This window comes from Schistocerca piceifrons, chromosome 6 (genome assembly GCF_021461385.2).
Source record: "Schistocerca piceifrons isolate TAMUIC-IGC-003096 chromosome 6, iqSchPice1.1, whole genome shotgun sequence".
Classification (NCBI taxonomy): Eukaryota; Metazoa; Arthropoda; class Insecta; order Orthoptera; family Acrididae; genus Schistocerca; species Schistocerca piceifrons.
The window spans coordinates 364,257,386-364,279,517 of NC_060143.1; the positions used below are offsets into that span (position 1 = coordinate 364,257,386).

The following is a 22,132-nucleotide window of genomic DNA, read 5'->3' on the forward strand; positions in this document are numbered from 1 at the left end:
CAGCGCCCAACATCACCAGCTTCTCTTGTTTCGGCTCCTAAGGAAGAGTGTGCTGCCATTCGCCCACGGACGTTCAGACATCTCACTGAAACTTCCTGGCATATTAAAACTGTGTGCCGGACCGAGACTCGAACTCGGGACTTTTGTCGTCCGCGGGCAAGCGCTCTACCATCTGAACTACCCAAGCACGACTCACGCCCGGTCCCCACAGCTTTACTTCTGCCAGTATCTCGTCTCCTACCTTCCAAACTTTACAGAAGCTCTCCTGCGAACCATGCAGAACTAGCACTCCTGAAAGAAAGGATATAGCGGAGACATGGCTTAGCCACAGCCTGGGGGATGTTTCCAGACTGAGATTTTCACTCTGCAGCGGAGTGTGCGCTGATATGAAACTTCCTGGCAGATTAAAACTGTGTGCCCGACCGAGACTCGAACTCGGAACCTTTGCCTTCCGAGGGCAAGTGCTCTACCATCTGAGCTACCGAAGCACGACTCACACCCGGTCCCCACAGCTTTACTTCTGCCAGTATCTCGTCTCCTACCTTCCAAACTTTACAGAAGCTCTCCTGCGAACCTGCAGAATTAGCACTCCTGAAAGAAAGGACATTGTGGATACATTGCTTAGCCACAGCCTGTGGGATGTTTCCAGAATGAGATTTTCACTCTGCAGCGGAGTGGGCGCTGATATGAAACTTGCTGGCAGGTTAAAACTGTGTGCCGTACCGAGACTCGAACTCGGGACCTTTGCCTTCCGCGGGCAAGTGCTCTGCCATCTGAGCTACCCAAGCACGACTCACGGCCCGTCCTCTCAGCTTTACTTCTGCTAGTACCTCGTGCCCTACCTTCCGAGCTTTACAGAAGCTCTCCTGCGAACCTTGCAGAACTAGCACTCCTGAAAGAAAGGATATTGCGGAGACATGGCTTAGCCACAGCCTGGGGGATGTTTCCAGAATGAGATTTTCACTCTGCAGCGGAGTGTGCGCTGATATGAAACTTCCTGGCAGATTAAAACTGTGTGCCGGACCGAGACTCGAACTCGGGACCTTTGCCTTTTCGCGGGCAAGTGCTTTACCATCTGAGGTTTGCAGGAGAGTTTCTGTAAAGTTCTGAAGGTAGGAGAGGAGGTACTGGCAGAAGTAAAGCTGTGAAGACGGGGTGTGAGTCGTGAGTGGGTAGCTCAGATGGTAGAGCACTTGCCCGCGAAAGGCAAACGTCCCGAGTTCGAGTCTCGGTCCGGCACACAGTTTTAATGTGCCAGCAAGTTTCATATCAGTGCACACTCCGCTCCAGAGTGACAATCTCATTCTGGATCTCACTGAAAGCGTTCCCAACGGTTGAAACCGTCACAAATGCCTAGGGTGGACAGACCTAATATTGATGTCCACTATTACGTGTCTGGATACTTCATATCGCATAGTCTACTCTCCTTACCGCATCATTTGCTCACAAAGCCACGAAGAAGGAAGCAGCACTGTTTCACTGTGGTCAGGCGTAATAATTATTTCGTCAGTATACGAATGTGTGATAATATAAAAGCCTTTGGGGGGGTGGGGGCGGGGACGGGGGGGGGGGGGGGGATGGAGTCTGCTGATCTCGTGAATCCGTATCTGCGTTGATATTCATCTACATCTACATACATACTCCGCAATCCACCATACAGTGCGTGGCGGAGGGTACCTCGTACCACAACTAGCATCTTGTCTCCTTGTTCCACTCCCAAACAGAACGAGGGAAAAATAATTGTCTATATGCCTCTGTACGAGCCCTAATCTCTCTTATCTTTGTGGTCTTTCCGCGAAATGTAAGTTGGCGGCAGTAAAATTGTACTGCAGTCAGCCTCCAATGCTGGTTCTCTAAATTTCCTCAGTAGCGATTCATGAAAAGAACGCCTCCTTTCCTCTAGAGACTCCCACCCGAGTTCCTGAAGCATTTCCGTAACACTCGCGCGATGATCAAACCTACCAGTAACAAATCTAGCAGCCCGCCTCTGAATTGCCTCTATGTCCTCCCCCAATCCGACCCGATAGGGATCCCAAACGCTCGAGCAGTACTCAAGAATAGGTCGTATTAGTGTTTTATAAGCGGTCTCCTTTACAGATGAACCACATCTTCCCAAAATTCTACCAATGAACCGAAGACGACTATCAGCCTTCCCCACAACTGCCATTACATGCTTGTCCCACTTCATATCGCTCTGCAATGTTACGCCCAAATATTTAATCGTCCTGACTGTGTCAAGCGCTACACTACTAATGGAGTATTCAAAAATTACAGGATTATTTTTACTATTCATCTGGATTAATTTACATTTATCTACATTTAGAGTTAGCTGCCATTCTTTACACCAATCACAAATCCTGTCCAAGTCATCTTGTATCCTCCTACAGTCACTCAACGACGACACCTTCCCGTCCACCACAGCATCATCAGCAAACAGCCGCACATTGCTGTCCACCCTATCCAAAAGATCATTTATGTAGATAGAAAACAACAGCGGACCTATCACACTTCCCTGGGGCACTCCAGATGATACTCTCACCTCCGATGAACACTCAGCATGGAGGACAACGTACTGGGTTCTATTACTTAAGGGCGCTGATGAGGGTGCTACCGAACGCCCTGTAATCAACATTATAATCTTTTTAGAGTTGATGTGAATAACTAGGCTTCGGACGGCGGACAGCGAGAGCTAGAACAGCCACGTTAGTTTGAGGGACAGTGTTGCTAGCTGAGAGTGCGGGCGTAGTGGGAGGATGGGCGGGTGTCGGCAGGGAGCAGCTGGCGGCGTGCGGAGTCGATGACCGCGGGGCGGGACCTGTTCTCCGCGCTTCTCCTCCGCCCTGCTCCCAGCTCGGCTAGCGCTGTACCGAGAGCCACGTTGCACATCTCAACTTGTACGCAGAGTCTCCAGTACTGCAGACACAGCACATGCTTTACAGTGACTCGACCACTCGTGTTGCGTACTGTTTCCCAGGACGTGGACCATACCCGGAATAGTGGGCGAATTACGTGCAACGAAAGCTCTGTGCGTGGCGCTGTGGGGAAGACAATGCTGCGGAGGCAGGCTCCCGACCGCCGCACACTGGACCAACTCGCTTCAAAATCTGGACGGAACAGAAATAGAAAAAGATGCTCGATCCTGCGAAGTCCTGTGTAGATCGCACTTGTGCATACTTGTCCGATGCTGCAGTTGCCGGCAAACAGTGAATCGGAAGACGACACGTTTTTGACTTACTGTTTGTATGGCTTGTTTGGTATATGACAACGATCCTGCATGTTGTTGTTGTGGTCTTCAGTCTAGAGACTGGTTTGATGCAACTCTCCATGCTACTCTATCCTGTGCAAGCTTCTTCATCTCCGAGTAACTAATGCAACCAAAATCCTTCTGAATCTGCTTAGTGTATTCATCTCTCGGTCTCCCTCTACGATTTTTACCCTCCACGCTTCCCTCTATCACTAAATTGATGATCCCTTGATTCCGCAGAACGTGTCCTACTAACTGATCCCGTCAAGTTGTGCCACAAATTCCTCTTCCCACCGATTCTATTAGGTACCTCCTCATTATTTACGTGATCTATCCATCTAATCTTCAGCATTCTTCTGTAGCACCACATTTCGAAAGCTCCTATTCTCTTCTTGTCTAAACTATTTAGCGTCCATGTTTCACATCCGTACATGGCTACACTCCATACAAATACTTTTAGAAAAGACTTCCTAACACTTAAATCTATACTCGATGTTAACAAATTTCTCTTCTTCAGAAATGCTTTTCTTGCCATTGCCAGTCTACATTTCATATCCTCTCTACTTCGACAATCATCGGTTATTTTGCTCCCCAAATAGCACAACTCATCTACTGCTTAAGTGTCTCATTTCCTAATCTAATTCCCTTGGCATCATCTGATTTAATTCGACTACATTCCATATCGTCGTTTTGCTTTTGTTGATGTTCATCTTATATCCTCCTTTCAAGATACTGTCCATTCCGTTCAACTGCTCTTCCAGGTCTTTTGTTGTCTCTGACAGAATTATAATGTCATCGGCGAACCTGAAAGTTTTTATTTCTTCTGCATGGATTTTAATTCCTACTCCAAATTTTTCTTTTGTTTCCTTTACTGCTTGCTCAATATACATATTGAATAACTTCGGGGATAGGCTACAACCCTGTCTCATTTCCTTCCCAACTACTGCTTCCCTTTCATGCCCCTCGATTCTTATAACTGCCATCTGGTTCTTGTACAAATTATACATAGCCTTTTGCTCCCTGTGTTTTACCCCATGCCACCTTCAGAATTCCAGTCAACATTGTCAAAAACTGTCTCTAAGTCCACAAATGCTATAAACGTAGGTTTGCCTTTCCTTAATTTATCTTCTAAGATAAGTCGAAGGATCAGTATTGTCTCACGTGTTCCAACATTTCTACGGAATACGAACTGATCTTCCCCGAGGTCGGCTTCTACCAGTTTTTCCATTCATCTGTAAAGAATTCGTGTAAGTATTTTGCAGCCGTGACTTATTAAACTGATAGTTCGGTAATTTTCACGTGTGTCAACACCTGCTTTCTTTGGGATTGGAATTATTATATTCTTCTTGAAGTCTGAGAGTATTTCGCCTGTCTCATACAACTTGCTCACCAGACCCTCTATATACTCCTTCCACCTTTCTGCTTTCCCTTCTTTGCGTAGAACTGGTTTTCCATCTGAGCTCTTGATATTCATACAAGTGGTTCTCTTTTTTCCAAAGGTCTCTTTAATTTTCGTGTAGGCAGTATCTACCTTACCCCTAGTGATATATGCCTGTACATCCATACATTTGTCCTCCAGCCATCCCTGAATGGCTGTCAGGATAAAGCTAAATGGTATGTTTATGATATTTTTATCCTGTGTAAAGACGTATATCGACTTAAAACTAAACTACTACCGACGTTATCCGTAATCGTTGAATACGAAATTTCCTCTGTGTGGCTCCAAATTTATAAATGACTGTCCTACTATCTTAATGGTATAGTTAACGAGTTCAGATGTACTTGTGTGAGCAGATTTGCGCCTTGTTAATGGAAGGTCATTTTTCTAACGTGCGGCGGTGCACAATATTCTGCAATAATGCCCGATGCTGTATCAGATCACGTAGTTTTCATGCACGGATATGCCACTATCGAAGCTGCTCCATTGCCGATTGATGACCTATTTGAAGATGCACAGGAAGCCCAGAATAAGAATGAACCGTCAGTTAGGGCGATTCACAAGCAACAACTCAAGTACACACGTTATTCCAAAAACGTTATCGTGGAAGTAGGGGCCTCGAGGTGCTGGTGAAATAACACACACTGCTAAGGTTATCTTATTTTAAAAGGCTTTCTCAGTAATAAATTTTTAAGTTTGGTATTTCTTAAAACAATTTCAAAACAATTTCAAATAGCTTGACAATTTTCATTATGAAAAGGAGATTACCGGGTATGACATTAACAACTTGCCAATAATGAGATTTTAACTTGACATATATATATATATATATATATATATATATATATATATATATATATATGACATCAGTAAAAAAAAACTCTTTTAAAATAGCTTTATGCAAAGGATATTGCAAGGTTTGACGTTAACAATAAGAAGATTTTAAACATGTTTTATCAATAAGGGAACAATTAAAAAAAACTTTAAGCAGCTAGCTTGTACTAAGCAAAAATAGTCGTCTCTCGCCAGTTACATGACTTATACTTGTTACAAGATGAATGTGAATAAGCCAGCACATAAACCTTCACATTAAAGGCAGTTCCCAAAAAAAAAATTTCCTTAGATCGGTGAGGGAGTGACCCGTGTGAAGGGGCCCAAATCACAATAGGCGGAAATAAATGACTTTCGAGTCAATTTACCATCCATAGTATGACATAATTGTATACAAATGATGTTGCTGCGACTCCCTTGCTACCTTTAATTTCCAGGGTTCTTTTCATATACATTTCCTCTTCAAATTCGGACTGGTCGGAGATGAAAACAAATTCCTTACTGTAAATTTGTTTATTTAATCTACAAATATTCGGGCAGATTCCGCAGTTCGCTGTCCATCGTCTAGTTGAAGCTTTTTTGAAATTTCGTTCTCATACATCATCCAATTCTGTAGCATTGTTTGGAGTTATGCAACCATCCACTGCTTCCCTTGAAATCACAGTAATCTATGTCGCGCGCAGTTTGATGTGTGTGTCGTACTAGGTCACTATCATGGACATCCTGTAAGTTGTATTGAGCACGCTTCAAACGCGCAAACACCAGTTTGTGTAACAACTGCGCCTTGTGCTCTCTTGCACATCAGTAGTTTTTCTTATACACTACACGGTCATATTGCGCGGAATTACTCGAAATCTGTTCACAATAGTTGTTTAATTATATTTAGTACCCGCTCCTTGGACAACGATTGTTCTTCACTACGTTTCACTGGAGACGGGATTTGTGGCTGTCTGCCCGACAAGGATGGTGAACTACTGCCTCGACACCTGTTTCATTATCGCTTGTTAAGCACTTTTCATCATCATTGTATTCCTCACGTATATTGTCCGCGCAGTCGAGCTTATGCGGCACCACACTTGGAGTACCACCAATATTTCATCTGCTACTTCTTTCTCACTATGCGAAATTCCTTGCGTTCCTTTCCGAGAAAATGTCAATTTCGACAGTTGTTGTTGTAGATATAATGCAATTTTTTTTATCGTTGCCATAGCGATGCTTTGTGTCAACAACACTAGCACTGTAGCTCTGTTGTGAGTTACTCGTCGACTACGCAGTTCAATTACGCTTCGTAGCCTCGTGCTGTGTTCACCATTGGCTACCTCTGCTCCCGTCCCCTGCTGCCATTAGAATCCAACATTGTGGTTGCATGGCAGACGTGGGGCGTCGAGTGTTGTAAACATCATTGGTTCAAAATGGTTCAAATGGCTCTGAGCACTATGGGACTTAACTTCTGAGGTCACCAGTCCCCTAGAACTTAGAACTACTTAAACCTAACTAACCTACGGACAACACACACATCCATGCCCGAGGCAGGATTCGAACCTACGACCGTAGCGGCCGCACGCTTCCGGACTATAGCGCCTAGAACCGCTCGTCCACACCGGCCGTCAAACATCATTGGTCTTTTTAGACCTAGCACTCAAGGGTTTCCTTGTTAGACAGTGTATTAGTAATGCGGAACAGTTTCTAGAAGAGAAACCAAATATGAAAATTTGAACCAAACGAAAAAAGCTGATAAATAAAGACAAATGAAATGATCGATTTGGAATGATAGGTATAATTCCAGTCATTTTGTGAAGACTGAAAACGTCAATTATGTTATACATCAGGAACAAATTTTACGCTGTAGTTTACAAAAGAGTTTTCATGTAAAGCCATAGATTTAGAATAGATCCATCGGTCGCAGTCGATGTCGGATGTATGAGAATATCTGCTAGTTCCGTAGTACACACCCGTTCTTGCTGTACCCTCACCTTTCTAGCTGCCGATGTTGGAAGCTCCCGAACTGTGCCCCTTTTATTACTAATGCGTTCTGCAAGGTCGCTGATGGTTGCTGTGATCTGTGGACTGAAGTAAAGGCTGCGCCATTGCTTGTTGGCAATCGGCGGAGTGCCGTCTAGGAATTCCGTATCGCTTGCAGCCGCAACAGCTTGCATCCTGGGCGGTGCACCACAAGGCTGCGAAAAATAAAAGAAGCTATCCGCAGCACCTGGCCGGCAGATGCGCTCGCCTTTTTGTCCGTAAACATGCCGTGTTTATCACGGCTGCTCTTTCCCCTCACTGCATCCGTCATGCTGGCCAACCCTCTTCCGCATGCGTGCGTGACGGAAAAGAAATCCTAGTGTTTGTGCGTGCGAGTGTGTGTTCCTGTACAAATACGAAACCTTAATCACACCAATAATTGAATCACCGCCTGCTAAAAGGGCCTCAGTCAGGAAGCATCGAAAATGGAGTTAAGCACTTTGACGTGTTGCAGACAGGTAGCCGCATCTTGCAATACTAGAAGGCGTGGCCACGGAAGGTAAGACGCTGCAGAACGCATATAACGTGCAGTACGGACTTCTTTCAGTGAATGAAGATCTTCTAGTCTGTCAAGGGAGCCCTTCCAGTAGAAACAAGAGAAGTTATCAGGCAACATGCAAAGTGATGTGGCATTGGAAAGCTAATGGTTTACGAAAGAAGGGCACAAAACTTTTATACCAAAAAAGCTCACAGAAGTAGCTAAAAGGACAGACAAGCTCCATTTACCTGCTATTAGTTGATTACGTGCAACATTTTCCGTCCAGGATACATTTTATTTTCGATGTGTGACAGCTCATATCTTTTATTCATGACATTCAAAAACTGATGCATATTGTGTGTATCTGTGTGTGTGTGTGTGTGTGTGTGTGTGTGTGTGTGTACCAAGTCGAACGAAGTATGCACTTTCTTGTATAAGGTTCTGCAGAGCGTTCCTCCACCAATCACTGAATTACACTTACATTCCGACAGCTGTGGAGGACAGAACAAAATCATGTTGCATCGGGTGTTTTATCGACACTGGTTGACTGTAACCGGTTTGAGAAAATCGAACACTTTTCCCTGTCAGAGGACATTCCTTTTTCCCTTGTGACAGGAATTTTAGCATTGTTAAAGGAGATCTTAGGAAGCATGACAGGTTCTATACGATACACGAACTCGCCAAAAATTTATTGTAAAAGAATCTGTTGCCGTAGATATACTAGATTTCAAGACTTACGATGGTTCAAATGGCTCTGAGCACTATGGGACTTAACTTCTGAGGTCATCAGTTCCCTAGAACTTAGAGCTACTTAAACCTAACTAACCTAAGGACATCACACACATCCATGCCCGAGGCAGGATTCGAACCTGCGTCCGTAGCGGTCGCGCGGTTCCAGACTGTAGCGCCTAGAAGCGCTGCCACCCCGGACGGCTCAAGACTTACGGGCAGCGGTTTTACAAGAAGACTTGTGTTCCAGCTGAAACTTACCATAAAAGTGTTCCAAGAGACAAGAAAATCCATTTTTTTATCAGTAATACGGTGCATTTTATGTACAGCGCTATTGCAATTTTTGTAGTACATTAGTAAGTGTTAGTTATTATTACAGCCATTGTTGAACGTATTTATTAATGAAAAAATACAGTAACTACTACAGGAAATCCCGAAATGTACTAAAAGGACTTCAATCAACGAAGTTAAAACTTTTGTATGAGCACAATTTCTTTTCATAATGTGAAACGAACGTTGATATTCACATCAATATTGCACATTACCGATATTTTTTCAGGCAAAGAGAAAGAGTGATTGAAGTGTAATTACTTTATTATAATTATGTTATTGTTAGTTTTCTCTAAACTGGGATGGAATGAGTAAGGCGCTTTTGGGATGTAGCGATCCAGTTATTTTCTCTTTGCGGCATGGATATATACAGGGCTATTACAAATGATTGAAGCGATTTCATAAATTCACTGTAGCTCCATTCATTGACATATGGTCACGACACACTACAGATACGTAGAAAAACTCATAAAGTTTTGTTCGGCTGAAGCCGCACTTCAGGTTTCTGCCGCCAGAGCGCTCGAGAGCGCAGTGAGACAAAATGGTGACAGGAGCCGAGAAAGCGCATGTCGTGCTTGAAATGCGCTCACATCAGTCAGTAATAACAGTGCAACGACACTTCAGGACGAAGTTCAACAAAGATCCACCAACTGCTAACTCCATTCGGCGATGGTATGCGCAGTTTAAAGCTTCTGGATGCCTCTGTAAGGGGAAATCAACGGGTCGGCCTGCAGTGAGCGAAGAAACGGTTGAACGCGTGCGGGCAAGTATCACGCGTAGCCCGCGGAAGTCGACAAATAAAGCAAGCAGGGAGCTAAATGTACCACAGCCGACGGTTTGGAAAATCTTACGGAAAAGACTAAAGAAGAAGCCTTACCGTTTACAATTGCTACAAGCCCTGACACCCGATGACAAAGTCAAACGCTTTGAATTTTCGGCGCGGTTGCAACAGCTCATGGAAGAGGATGCGTTCAGTTCGAAACTTGTTTTCAGTGATGAAGCAACATTTTTTCTTAATGGTGAAGTGAACAGACACAATGTGAGAATCTGGGCGGTAGAGAATCCTCACGCATTCGTGCAGCAAATTCGCATCTCACCAAAAGTTAACATGTTTTGTGCAATCTCACGGTTTAAAGTTTACGGCCCCTTTTTCTTCTGCGAAAAAAACGTTACAGGACACGTGTATCTGGACATGCTGGAAAATTGGCTCATGCCACAACTGGAGACCGACAGCGCCGACTTCATCTTTCAACAGGATGGTGCTCCACCGCACTTCCATCATGATGTTCGGGATTTCTTAAACAGGAGATTGGAAAACCGATGGATCGGTCTTGGTGGAGATCATGATCAGCAGTTCATGTCATGGCTTCCACGCTCTCCCGACTTAACCCCATGCGATTTCTTTCTGTGGGGATATGTGAAAGATTCAGTGTTTAAACCTCCTCTACCAAGAAACGTGGCAGAACTGCGAGCTCGCATCAACGATGCTTTCGAACTCATTGATGGGGACATGCTGCGCCGAGTGTGGGAGGAACTTGATTATCGGCTTGATGTCTGCCGAATCACTAAAGGGGCACATATCGAACATTTGTGAATGCCTAAAAAAACTTTTTGAGTTTTTGTATGTGTGTGCAAAGCATTCTGAAAATATCTCAAATAATAAAGTTATTGTAGAGCTGTGAAATCGCTTCAATCATTTGTAATAACCCTGTATGTCTCTCAAAAAGTCTTCCACTTCACGGTTCCTATATATATACACTACTGTTTGTGAAAACCGCAACGCGAAAGTGAGACTTGTGATTTCAGTGAAATTATTTCCACGTAAGAGGACTTTGACACAAACGAGCGATTAAAATTACATACATGTAGTTGCACTTTGATAATTCAGTACAGTGTGAAGCCGCAACTTGCTGCATTCTGATCCTCTAGACGTCGTGGCATCAAATTAAAGAGTGCTTGGAGGTGCCGCTGTATAACACACAGTCACGCTGTTTGTAGGCGTGTCTACAAAACACCGACGGTGGTTGCAGGAGGATGTGACCGAACAAGTTGCTGACTGATCATGTCCTAGGTATTTTCTGTGGGTGACATGTCAGGCGAACGTACAGGCCAAAGAAGCGGTGGTACCCGTCGTGCTGATATATGGCTTGTGGAGACAGCTGCGGGACGTACAGTATCTCGGGCTCTAAGACATCTGTCAGAGCGTAGGAGGCGAGACCGCGTGTTATAACCAAGGCGCCCTAGAGCATCTCACTTAGCTTGTGTCTGTTGTGCCGTTTAAGAGTTCAGCCTGCCCGATAGCTGTCTCTACGGTAGCGCATAGCGTGTACGCCGTCATCACTGCAGGATAAGATGTAGCGAACTCGTCCGAAAACACCAAATTTTGTCACTCAGCACGCCAGTGATGGAGTGGGAGTTCCCGTAACGGTCTGACGCGTTGGCAGTTTATGGTCAATGGAAGATGTAGCAGTGGTATGCGTGCCACAAGTCCTGTCCTCAACAGAAAACCCCAGACCGTCGACGTAGATCTGTCGAGCGCCCGCCCGTTGTAGGCTGGGGCGGCAGAAGTCATGGGATACCTCCTAATATCGTGTCGGACGTCCTTTTGCAGAGCGTGGTGCAGCAACTCGTCGTGGCACGCACTCAGTAAGTCGTTGGAAGCCCCCCCCCCCCCCCCCCCCCCCCCCGTCTCCCCCGAAATACCGAGCCATCTGCCTCTATAGCCATTCATAGTTGCGAAAGTTGCCGGTGCAGGATTAGGATTTTGTACACCTCTCGATTATGTCCCGTAAATGTTCGATGGAACTCATGTCGGGCCATCTGGGTGGCCATATTGTTCTAACTAATTGTCCTGAGTGTTCTTCAAGCCAATTGCGAACAACTGTGGCCTGGTAACATGGAACGTTGTCATCCATAGAAATTCTGTCGTTGTTTGGGAACATGAAGTCCATGATTGGTTGCAGATGGTCTTCAAGTAGCGGAACATAACCATTTCCAGTCAATAATCGGTTCGGTTGGACCAGAGAACCCAGTCCATTTCATGTAAACACAGCTCACAGCATTATGGAGCTACCTTCAGCTTGCACAGTGCTTTGCTGGTAATTTACGTCCGTGACTTCGTGGGGTCTGCGTCACTCCCGAACCCCACCATCAGCTCTTACTAACTGTAATCGGGATTCATCTGATTAGGCCACGGTATTCCAGCTGTCTAGGGTCCAACCGATGTGGTCACGAGCCCAGGAGAGGCGTTGCAGGCGATGTCGTGCTGTTAGTAAAGCACTGTCAGGCCCCGGTAGCTGAGTGGTCAGCGTGACAGAATGTCAATCCTAAGGTCCCGGGTTCGATTCCCGGCTGGGTCGGAGATTTTCTCCGCTCCAGGACTGGGTGTTGTGTTGTCCTAATCATCATCATTTCATCCCCATCGACGCGCAGGTCGCCGAAGTGGCGTCAACTCGAAAGACCTGCACCAGGCGAACGGTCTACCCGACGGGAGGCCCTAGCCACACGACATTTCATTTAATTAAAGCACTCGTGTTAGTCGTCCGCTGCCGTAGCCCATTGACGCAACATTTCGCCGCACTGTCCTAACGCATACGTTCGTCGTACGTCCCACATTGATTTCTGCTGTTATATCACGCATTGTTGCTTGTCTGTTAGCACTGACAACTCTACGCAAACTATTGGTCGTTAAGTGGAAGCCGTTGACCGCTGTGTTGTCCGTGGTGAGAGGTAATGCCTGAAATTTGGTATTCTCGGCAGACTCTTTATTTACACTGTGGATCTCGGAATACTGAATTCCCTAACGGTTTCCGAAACTGAGTGCCCCTTGCGTCGAGCTCCTATCAATTCTCGTCGTGCGGACATAATCACGTCAGAAACCTTTTCACACGAATGACCTGAGTGCGAATGACAGCTCCGCCAGTGCACTACCCCTTTATACCTTGTGTACGCGATACTACCAGTATCAGTCTAGTACTCCCATTCGAGTGAATGCGGCGGAGGACAAAATAGTCATCCAGCGCTGTGGTCACATTGCGCCGTCCGGTATCCCCTCGTCGCTGTGTACAACACTCTTGTATTCACTGCTTCCACACGCATTGCTGCGTTAGTCTGTATCCTGCACAACCTGCTATATCTCGGTAAGAGACCAGTCATTCTGCCTCCTTCCAACTCCAAAGCTGATATTGCTCCCTTACACGCCGACGAGGCACTGGCATGTACGTTCCCCCTACATGTGACGGCTCTGCGCTGGGCGTTGAGTAACAGTGACCTATTCGGGCACATAAAACAGGACGGCTGGTGCGTCAGTGCGCACTCCGCCACTGAAAAATCTTAATCACTTATTATGGTTCCACTGTTCTATACAGCGTTCGGATTTGGAGTGACTCATACCATTTCTTCTGAGTGTTGCAGTTTTCACAAAAAGTAGTCTATAGCCTCTCTAACAGTAGTCTATAGTCTCTCTCTCTCTCTCTCTCTCTCTCTCTCTCTCTCTCTCTCTCTCTCTCTCTCTCTCTCTCAACTGATACGTCTGTTATTCAACTACCCTCCATCCGTCCACCCCTTCATCAACATATTGGTTCTTAATATATAGAGTGAATCCCCTAAAACTTATAAAATTTCCACCACAGATACTGCAGAAATCGCCGGCCGGAGTGGCCGAGCGGTTAAAGGCGCTACAGCCTGGAACCGCACGACCGCTACGGTCGCAGGTTCGAATCCTGCCTCGGGCATGAATGTGTGTGATGTCCTTAGGTTAGTTATGTTTAAGTAGTTCTAAGTTCTAGGGGACTTATGACCACAGCAGTTGAGTCCCATAGGAATAAAAATAAAAAAAAAATAAAAAAAAATATTGCAGAAATAGAAAGTGCAATTGATTCGTGGTTTTCACAAAAATAGATTGATATAGGGGGTTCGTAGTGTTAGTTAAGTAACAGATTGTAATAATAAAGTGTGTTCTTTTGTCCAAACATATATTTTTATATGGAACAATGCCTGTTGCCATTAACAAACTAAAAGTAGGGTAAATTAGAATATCAGTGGTGTTTGGTGCACGATTTTAGTGCGCGTCGTTTACGAGATATTGTATTTTGAGAAGTTCCCAAACCGACACTTGCACAATACCTGTCGTAGAGCACACTGAAGAACAACATAAGCTTATACGCTGCTTATGTGGATTCTGACCAGTAACGAGGCAACTGACCGTCAAGGTTGTGTTCGAAGTGGCAAGACGCAATCAATACTTTCACTGCGCGACAACAACAGTGAAGTCACTGATGACAGTGTCATTAAAGCAGAGCTATTAAACACGGTTTTCCGAAACTCCTTCACCAAAGAAGACGAAGAAAATATTCTTGAATTCCAGTCAAGAACAACTGCCAACATGAGAAACACAGAAGTAGATATCCTCGGTGTAGCAAAGCAGCTTAAATCACTTAATGAAGGCAAGGCCTCCGGTCCAGACTGTATACGAGTTAGGTTCTGTTCAGAGCATGCTGATAAAATAGCTCCGTATTTAGCAGTTATATACAACCGCTCGCTCACAGAAAGTTCCGTACCCAAAGACTGGAAAATTGCTCAAGCCACACCAATAAACCAAAAAGGGAAATATGAGTAATCCGCTGAATTACAGGCCCGTATCACTAACGTCGATTTGCAGTAGGGTTCTGGAACATATACTGTATTCGAACATTATGACTTGCCTCGAAGAAAACGATTTGTTTACACATAGTCAGCACGGATACAGAAAACATCGTTCTTGTGAAACACAACTAGCTCTTTATACTCATGAAGTAATGAGTGCCATCGACAGGGGATGTCAAATTGATTCCATATTTTTAGGTTTCCAGAAGGCTTTTTACACCGTTCCTCTGAAGCGTCTTCTAACCAAACTGGTTGCGTATGAAATATCGCCTCAGTTATGGGACTGGATTCGTGATTTCTTGTCAGAAAGGTCACAGTTCGTACTAATAGACATATAACACTGCAACTGCATAACTGCATTTACGTAGCGTGTGCAATCAAATACCAAATTTGGTTTATTACGTACTATGCCCCAACAGAACGAATGTTCCTGTCACGGAAAAGCCACGTATAACACTACCTTCCGCTACTGCTATACCATAACCTCTAAGCTGGAGGCAGTTCGTATATTGAAATTATTTTTGTTAAACCTATTATGGTATAAAGTAACAGTGCCGTGTTACCCTCTGAAAGGAATTTTATTGAGTTAACCGTGATATACATAACGGAGATGGCTTAGCGGAGGTGACAGTCAGAATTACGTAAATACACTCCTGGAAATTGAAATAAGAACACCGTGAATTCATTGTCCCAGGAAGGGGAAACTTTATTGACACATTCCTGGGGTCAGATACATCACATGATCACACTGACAGAACCACAGGCACATAAACACAGGCAACAGAGCATGCACAATGTCAGCACTAGTACAGTGTATATCCACCTTTCGCAGCAATGCAGGCTGCTATTCTCCCATGGAGACGATCGTAGAGATGCTGGATGTAGTCCTGTGGAACGCTTGCCATGCCATTTCCACCTGGCGCCTCAGTTGGACCAGCGTTCGTGCTGGACGTGCAGACCGCGTGAGACGACGCTTCATCCAGTCCCAAACATGCTCAATGGGGGACAGATCCGGAGATCTTGCTGGCCAGGGTAGTTGACTTACACCTTCTAGAGCACGTTGGGTGGCACGGGATACATGCGGACGTGCATTGTCCTGTTGGAACAGCAAGTTCCCTTGCCGGTCTAGGAATGGTAGAACTATGGGTTCGATGACGGTTTGGATGTACCGTGCACTATTCAGTGTCCCCTCGACGATCACCAGTGGTGTACGGCCAGTGTAGGAGATCGCTCCTCACACCATGATGCCGGGTGTTGGCCCTGTGTGCCTCGGTCGTATGCAGTCCTGATTGTGGCGCTCACCTGCACGGCGCCAAACACGCATACGACCATCATTGGCACCAAGGCAGAAGCGACTCTCATCGCTGAAGACGACACGTCTCCATTCGTCCCTCCATTCACGCCTGTCGCGACACCACTGGAGGCGGGCTGCACGATGTTAGGGCGTGAGCGGAAGACGGCCTAACGGTGTGCGGGACCGTAGCCCAGCTTCATGGAGACGGTTGCGAATGGTCCTCGCCGATACCCCAGGAGCAACAGCGTCCCTAATTTGCTGGGAAGTGGCGGTGCGGTCCCCTACGGCACTGCGTAGGATCCTACGGTCTTGGCGTGCATCCGTGCGTCGCTGCGGTCCGGTCCCAGGTCGACGGGCACGTGCACCTTCCGCCGACCACTGGCGACAACATCGATGTACTGTGGAGACCTCACGCCCCACGTGTTGAGCAATTCGGCGGTACGTCCACCCGGCCTCCCGCATGCCCACTATACGCCCTCGCTCAAAGTCCGTCAACTGCACATACGGTTCACGTCCACGCTGTCGCGGCATGCTACCAGTGTTAAAGACTGCGATGGAGCTCCGTATGCCACGGCAAACTGGCTGACACTGACGGCGGCGGTGCACAAATGCTGCGCAGCTAGCGCCATTCGACGGCCAACACCGCGGTTCCTGGTGTGTCCGCTGTGCCGTGCGTGTGATCATTGCTTGTACGGCCCTCTCGCAGTGTCCGGAGCAAGTATGGTGGGTCTGACACACCGGTGTCAATGTGTTCTTTTTTCCATTTCCAGGAGTGTATTTAAACAGTAACAAACTATAGTTTACCTATCCACACTGTCCAAATGATAATAAAAACGGTCGCCAGCCTAATTAGGCATAAGAATGAGTATCATTCTTGTTCAAGAAACTGAAAATAAGTAACTTCAATGGGCAAACACAGCCTATGCTTTGTCACACAGAGTGCAGTGAACTCTGGCACCTGCATATGTTAACGTTAAGGTTGGAGCAGAACAAACGATTTGCATAAATATAACAGATAACGATACACACTATTACCTTCAGGGCTTAGTGAAACTGAATGGTCTCAATAATATTACTAATAATATTCACTGCAAAATTATGAACTGGGCATAGGTTAAGTCTCTCTCAGCTAAATACTTTTCTATTTAGAATGAAAGTTAAATGTATTTCACTAACAAACACTTTCTCACTGATCTTTGAATAAAAGAAGTTACTGTTTTCATAGATAGTGGTCTTTCTATTAATCATTATTTAGCTTGAGCACGATAGACTAACTGTGGGTGCTGTTACACTATTAATAAGCACTTTCAATACACAAAAGGAACCCAATACTGTACGGAACTTGACAGGAATAGCAAGAGTAATTGAAACTTTCTATAATTAAGTAACTTTGTGCATTTGGACTACTTTTAATAGGGGGGGGGGGCTTAATTTTGACCACTGTAGTAGAGCAACCTAAACGCACTTTCATTACATTAGTGAAACAAGCACTTAGCAAGGATGAAGATGTAACTCTCAACAGTTGCAGTTCTGAACTTTTACTGCAGTGAAACACAAAAGTGAGATATTTGTAAGATCCTTTCAACAAACAATATTGATTTTAGCACATTCTTTTGCCACATAACTTTAATATGCTTTCAATAAAGGACACTCGGTAAGCACTTTAGCATGGGAGGGACCCTAAGTGGATATTTGACTGAGGATAAACCACGGCAGGTACAAGAGTTCAGGTCTCGAAACCGGGCAGAAAATCCAAAGAGGTTCTGGTCGTAAGTAGAGTACACCAGTGTCAAGACACAATCAATACTTTCACTGCGCGATTGCAATTTTCATGTTACTGATGACAGTGCCATTAAAGCAGAGTTACTAAATCCCGTTTTCCGAGAGTTCTTCACCAAATAAGACGAAGTAAATGTTCCAGAATTCGAATCAGGAACAGCTAGCAACATGAGTAATTGTACATTGATGTAGACAAAATATCTGTAAGCTATGAAAAATAGTAATTGATTCTGAATGATGAAAATGTGTAATTCTCCACATTAGTACTACAAGGAGTCCATTAAATCTAGATTACATGATTACGCAAATCTAGAGGCTGTTAGTTCAGTTAAATACTAGGGTTTACAGTTACAAATAACCTAAATTTGAAGGATCACATAGATGATGTTGTGGGGAAAGTGAACCAAAGATATCGATTTATTGGTAATACACTTATCTACTGAAGAGAGAGCCTACAATACGCTTGTCTGCCCCCTTCTGGAATACCGCTGTGCGGCATGGGATCCCTATTAGATAGGATTGATGGAGGACATCGAAAAAGGCCAAAGAATTGTAGCTCGCTTTGTATTGCCGTGAAATAGGGGGAAGAGTGCCACGGATATGATAAGCATATTGGGGTGGCGATCATTACAAGAAACGCGTTTTCCGGTAAGGCAGGATCACCAACTTTCTGCTCCGACAGGGAAAATATTTTCTTGGCGCCCAACTACATACGGAGAAATGATGATTTTAATAAAATAAGAGAAATCAAACTCGCGAGGAAGGATTTAAGTGTTCGTTTTCCCGTACGCTCTTCGAGAGTGGAACGCTAAAGAAATAGGTTGAAGGTGGTTCAATGAACACTCTGCAGGCACTTAACTGTGAAGTACCGAGTAATCACGTACTTGTAGATCTATAATCACCATAAGGACTGCCCTATTCGCCTCTGTTTCGATGCCAGCAACGGTACCAGGTGCCATTCAGTCTCGCGGTGGGAACTAGTCGTAATATACCGGGTGATCAAAAAGTCAACATAACTTTGAAAACTGAATAAATCACGGAATAATGTAGATAGAGAAGTACAAATTGACACACATGCTTTGAATGACATGGGGTTTTATTACAACCAAAAAAATACAATAGTTAACAAATGTCCAACAGATGGCGCTTCATCTGATCAGAATAGCAATAATTAGCACAACAAAGTAAGACAAAGCAAAGATGATTTTCTTTACATGAAATGCTCAATATGTCCACCATCATTCCTCAACAATAGCTGTAGTCGAGGAATAATGTTGTGAACAGCACTGTAAAGCATGTCCGGAGTTATGGTGAGGCATTCGCGTCGGATGTTGTCTTTCAGTATCCCTAGCGACGTCGGTCGGTCACGATACACTTGCGACTTCAGGTAACCCCAAAGCCAATAATCGCACGGACTGAGGTCTGGTGACCTGGGAGGCCAAGCATGACGAAAGGGGCGGCTGAGCACGCGATCATCACCAAACGACGCGCGCAAGAGATCTTTCACGCGTCTAACAATATAGGGTGGAGCGCTATCCTGCATAAACATCGTACGTTCCAGCAGGTGTTTATCAGCCAGGCTGGAGATGATGCGATTCTGTAACATATCGGCGTACCTCTCACCCGTCACGGTAGCAGTCACTGACGTTTTGCTGTCCAGCGCCATCTGTCGGACATTTTGTGAACTTTGTTTTTTTTTTTGTCTAATAAAGCCCCATGTCATTCCAAGCATGTGTGTCAATTTTTACCTGTCTATCGACATTATTCCGTGGTTTATTAAGTTTTCAAATTTATACTGAGTGTGTGTGTGTGTGTGTGTGTGTGTGTGTGTGTGTGTGTGTGTGAGATAGAGAGAGAGAGAGAGAGAGAGAGAGGAGAGAGAGAGAGAGAGAGAGAGAGAGAGAGCGACTTACAAGTACTATCGCATTCTACGTATTTCCTTTACAATGTTGTATCTCTGACGTAAAAGCAGTTACGTTTCCTCCCGTTCCTTGACGGTGAGAGGTAAGTTGCCGACATACGAGGACATTTCTGAGATGGGCAATGAGAGAGAAGCCCAAGTTCTATTAACGCATTTGCTTGAAGTGAGTCAGGAAAAGCTGCGAAAGAATTAATCAGGTTCGTCAGAAGGGAGCTCTAAACCCGTTCATCTCGTGCAAGCGTCCGGCGTCTTAACCACTGCACGCAAATAGGACCAGTGGTGCGGTGCGTGCAGCGACACGGGAACGAGAGAGTATTGCGTGTTCTTTATGAAAGTCCTTAATATTTTCACCTCACCTTGCACCAGGCCACGGAATATGTTTGTGCCACATTCCGCGGTTATTGAGATAGCGAGAGCGGAATACAGTTAGTACGACTCGGCGTGCGGCCGCGTTGAACTGGAAGGTCGCGCAAACAAAGGGAATGTCGTACATTTTGCATGACAGATTGTGGAGGGAGATACGTCGCAGCCAGCGAACACAGAGTAGGGGCGCGGGGCAGCGGGCGGGGCGTCGGTATCGTTCGAAGCATCTCGTCACTCTGGATGCAAACTGCCCGGCCCGCGCGCGCCAAGGACGGAGGGACGGACCGGCCGGCTAGGCGAGCGCTGCCGGGCTCCTCTGGCCCACGTGCCTTGCAGTTCGTGGCGTCCCTCCCATTCACAAGCAGTCCAGTCGGCGAAGGAAATTTAGTGGAAGAAATACGTGTAGTCTCAAATTTTTTGTACAGCGGTAAGAGGGACTGGTCCGAGCACGGGGCTAACAACCCGAACCACACGCCACTGTTAAGCACTAATACTTCATAGAACATAATTCATTAAGGTCAATCCAACACATTTATTTCAAATAACATAAATGAAGTTACATTTAAATCTGTCTGACATTAAACAGGAATAAAAAAAAAAAACAATTTCAATATCAGCTGATATAGTGCGTGAAGCGCGAGTTAAGCCAGTAACCAGGTAAACTAAACAATTCACCGTAATTCAAAAGAAAGAGAAAAACAAAATTGAATCAATACACCCCACTAACAAATATCTAAAAAACCTTACAATACTACTCAAAAGAATACACTGAAGTGGCGAGCAGTCATTCACCCGACAGAACACTTCAAAATGAGTTCAATAACACAGCTGCGTGCCCCAGAAAACAGCAATGCATTACATACACTTCATTTGACGGTTAACAAATACTCATTAACATTACGCCACTCCTGTTTGAACTGCAGTGTCCCAAAGAAACAGGCGCTTATTCTGAAAGAACTTTTTTTAAAAATATGTTTAAATTACAGCGTTAAGGAATTCCAAATCTTTCCCCTTTCTAGGCGCACGCTGAGCCAGAAACACAGAATGCCACAAAAACACAGTTTTGCTGTGAAATCGTACAGGACACACGGAAGCAGTAACAGACAAGGAGTCGGCACCCACAAATGACACTGGCCAAGTGTGAGGCTGGGAGCACATCCTACGAGAACTTGTTCACACTGTGCTCACCACAAACTGTAGACATTCCCGCCGAACATCCGCTTGCGGTGGCTGCCAGAAGGACGAAGCAACCAACAGGCCCACGCTGTGCTTCTCACACAGGCAACTCAATTTGTACAAACATCTAGGCCAACACCAGCTCTGGACTCCCCTCTCACTGCGAGAGGAGTTTCACGATTATCAAACAGCCCCAGCGTAACAGATATCACACATGTGCTTACGCCCGAGCCACAACTCCGCCAGTCTCGCCGGCCGCCCCAAACCTACTGCCTCTCGCAGTCCCGCGCGCCCCAGCCGAAAAAACAAAGATGCTTATGCCCGGGGACGCGTCAAAGATAACAAGCCGATCGCTGATAATCGGCCAGCGATCTGGCTCAGGAGTATTATTGACATTATGCTAATAATCATGACCGGAGGGTTGTGTGGGTGGCGGTGTGCGGATTTGAGGCCCGCCGCACACCGGACACAACAGAGACGGAACAGAGGCCCGGCAGAGCAGCAGAGTTCCCGCACGTCAGGCCGATGTGCCCGCAGCACAGGCAGGGCACAGCTTTCGCAAGGGAAACTCCCCATCGCACACACCCCTCAGATCTAGTGGTAAAATGGACCAATGGGTAGAACGTCAAAACGCTGCCGATTTGCTCGGGCGACCCGCTGTGCAGCTGCTGATCCTCGCGGCTCGTCGCGGCGATTCAGCTGCTTTGGACCCTTCCACACATGCCGATCCAACATCGCGGTTGCGGAGGGCGGGGGCAAACAGTTGCCGCCTCGCGTGATTTTCCTCCATTTGTCGTTTGTTCGCGCTTTGTGGTCGTTGAGTCACGCGCATCTTCTGTGTCGTTTTAAAGATGTTAGTGCTGTTTTCTGCCGTAAAGATTACT

General features: G+C 45.6%; 1 non-coding gene across 1 annotated transcript; it reads right to left on the reverse strand.

Moving 5' to 3' along the window:
• Positions 1 to 414: 414 nt before the first annotated feature.
• Positions 415 to 489, reverse strand: Trnap-cgg. The gene has a single exon. It is a non-coding gene; the product is annotated as a tRNA-Pro (tRNA).
• Positions 490 to 22,132: the final 21,643 nt, after the last annotated feature.